This window comes from Dipodomys merriami, unplaced genomic scaffold (genome assembly GCF_024711535.1).
Source record: "Dipodomys merriami isolate MVZ:Mamm:240054 unplaced genomic scaffold, mDipMer1.0.p SCAF_32, whole genome shotgun sequence".
In the NCBI taxonomy this organism is placed as follows: domain Eukaryota; kingdom Metazoa; phylum Chordata; class Mammalia; order Rodentia; family Heteromyidae; genus Dipodomys; species Dipodomys merriami.
In genome coordinates, this window is record NW_027204715.1 from 16,850,993 (window position 1) to 16,854,592 (window position 3,600).

The following is a 3,600-nucleotide window of genomic DNA, read 5'->3' on the forward strand; positions in this document are numbered from 1 at the left end:
AGATGTTTAGATAAATTTTACAGGAGCCAAAGTAGACAAATAGCCCAAGTTGTATAAATATTGGGAATCTATTCTCTGATCATTGATTGCTGCTGCTGATCTCAGAGATGCAGAACAGAAAATATGGCCCATCACTCTCTCTTTGCCTCACTATTGCAAGAAACTTTCTCTCTAGTTAAAGTTATTTCAGGAGATTGTTAAGGCACTATGCCCTCCTTTATTTTTGTAATTTTTTTGGGGGGGAGTCCGGTCATGGTGCCTGAACTCTGGGCCTGGGCGCTGTCCCTCAGCTCTTCAGCTCAAGGCTAGCACTCTACCACTTGAGCCACAGCGCCACTTCTGGCTTTTTTCTTTTTGCTTATGTGGTACTGAGGAATTGAACCCAGGGCCTCATGTATGCAAGGCATGTTCTCTACCACTGAGCCACCTTCCCAGCCCTATGCCCTCCTTTCTTACTTATTTTTCTATTTTTTCTAGTTGTGATAGCCAGACAGTGAAGTCTAATATTTGAAAAATAAATCAGAAAACTTCCAAAGTCTGGACTGGGAAGGTGGCTCAGTGTAAGAGCACTTGCCTTGCATGCCTGAGGCCCTGGATTCAATTCCTCAACACCACATAAGCAAAAAGAAAAAAGCCAGAAGTGACACTGTGGCTCAAGTGGTAGAGAGTCCAGGCCCAGCGTTCAGGCCCCAAGATCAGATCCAAAAATTAAAAAATTAAAAAGAAAAAAATTCCAAAGTCTGTAGAGAGAAAAGCACAATCATAGGAAATACCTTAGAAGATATTAAGTTTGTACTCCTGGCTGAATCTCAACATACACAAGAAAATATCTTAACTACTAAAAACAAAAGGCAGAAAATTCTGGGAAAGAAACTAAATTTTTAAATTTACTACAGTAGTTGAGTCAAGTATTCAATTTTGAACAGCAACAAAAAATGGCACAAAAAATAGAAAGGAAAAGCCAGGTGCTGGTGGCTCATGCCTGTAAACTTAGCTACTCAGGAGCCTCAGATCTGAGGATTAGGGCTCAAAGCCAGTCCAGGCAGAAAAGTCTGTGAGACTCCAATAAACCGGAAGTGGCTCTGTGGCTCAAGCAGTTGAGCGCTCACCTTGAGCTGAAGAGTTGAGGGACAGTGCCCAGGCCCAGAGTTCAAACCCCAAAACTGACCTAAATAAATAAATAAATAAATTTTCTTGAAAAAGAAATACTGGCACATATACTAGAAAATTTCTTTAAATGATTCATCTTAGTATTACTCAAAGACTACATAAAGATATAGAGAATATGTCAAAAAGTTCTATATAGGCACAAAAATATCCCTAAACTACAGAAATTCTAAAAATAAATAAAATTAAAATAAAAACATTAGAGGGATTTAAACCTATTTGAAAAAGAAGCAGTAAGTTGGAACATAGATTATTGAAATTTTTGAGGAACAAAAAGGTTGAAAGTCTAAAGTTCATTAAAAACCTGTAAAATACTATAAAGTAGACCTATATACACCTCATACTGTTCCAGAAGGAGAAAAGACAGAAATAGGAAGGAAAAAAACGATTTGAAGAAGAATGACAAAAAAACTTCCCTTAACTGAATGGAAGATGTTAATGAGCATTCAGAATTTTAACTGCTGGCATATTATCAAATAGAATACATTAAATTGCAGTGTAAATTGTTGAAAGTCAAAGGCACCTAGCCTTTTAAAATACCTAAAGAAAATTGATTCCTTCTATTCAAAGGCTCAGACCAATGGCATCAGAAGCTAGAATTTATTTTTTATCTTTTTTGTACATTTTTTATTATAAAAATGCTGTACGGAGGGGTTACAGTTACATGAGCAAGGTAGTAAGTACATTTCCTATTGAGCATTGTTGTCTCCTCCTTTGTTTTCCCCCTACCATCTCTTCCCTCCCACCTCCACAACTACCTTAAAGCTAGAATTTAGATTTAGAACAAACCACCAGATTTCTCATCAGAAGTTTTACGGGGCAGAAGGCAAAGAACAGATAAATCTAAAGTGCTAAAAGGAGGGGGGAAAAAACTGCCAACTACTAATCCTTTATCTTACAATTATTTTTTCTTAAAACTGATGAAGAATTTAAAGTGTTAGTAGATAGAGAAAAGTTGATGGAGTTTTTTGTACTTGCTCTTGTAAAAAATACTTAGAGGAGTCTTGCAGATTGAAATAAAAATACACCAATACCATGAAATAACATGAAAAAATAAAGACTTCCAGAACGGTGGCCCTATGACTAATGATAAAATATTCTTATTATGAGACTGGTGCATGACTTTTTCTTAATGTACATTAAAATGCTACTAGTTCACACTTTTATATTGCAATTTTTATGTCTTTTGTTTGATTTGTATTAAATTTATGAGGCTACTGTATTAAATGTTAAATTGTACTTATTTGTATTAATCTATTGTATTATATTCTTAGTTTCTGTTTCTGATGATATATATTTAGAAAGTGTTTCTTCATGTTGTCAAATACACAAATTCTAATTAGAATGTTGTAATACAATGGTTGTAAGAATGTGGAATATAGTCCATGATTAAAAAAAAATCTGAACATTTTCAGACATTTTAAACAAGTTTTTAACATGATGTTTCATCCATAAAATCAGTTATTGTGTTTTATAAAATGGTTTGATTTTAATCATATCAGGAACATTGCATAAATATAAAGAAATACAGTGATGGATAAACATACCAGCAAAAGCCTGGAAAGTAGTTATGTGAAACAATACCTAACGTTTTATATTGTTTGAATGTTAATGTTTTATGTGGAAAAAAACAAACTTAATTTCATTATTTTGTGTTCGATATTATCAGAAAATTGTATTTTATTCTGTAATGTTGGCAGTGTTTTTGATATATCATTATTGTTTGGTAACACAGAGATACTTGTGCTTGCATAGAAAATGAACAAAGTTGTAGCTCAGAGGTAGAGCGCTTGCCTTGCATGCATGAGACCTTGGGTTCAATTCCTCAGCACCACATAAGCAGAAAATAAAAAAAGCCTCAAGTGGCGCTGTGGCTCAGGTGGTAGAGCGTTAGCCTTGAGCTGAAGAGCTGAAGGAGTGCCCAGGCCCAGAGTTCAGGCCCCAAAACCAGACCACCCCCCCCAAAAATAAGAAAATGAACAAAGTCTAAACTAAATAAAAAATACTTTTAGTGTGATTGGTTTGAAATTTATTTTTTCGAAAAACAAAGTTTCTTTGTATCTGTTTGAAATGGATCAGTTGTTTCTATCTTCCAAATAATTTCAAAATTTATGATTTTATTTTAAATTAACTCTTATAAAAAAGAATCACAATTGAGTATTGGTATATTTTATGAAAGATTTCATATTTTATAATTTATTACACAAGTATGCATATTTTCTCATATAGTTTCAGGTAAAATCAAAATTTGACCTGTGGAGGAGAGACATATTTTTTAAAAGCTACTTATAATTCTAACAATGATTGTTTATTATGAGGAAAAGTGAAAGCTATATGAGTTTATATTTCACCTTATCTGTTATATTGGCCACAATATTTTTTAGCTTTCAATTTCAGCACTTCTACAGCAAGTTTTATGTGGTTATTTATAAG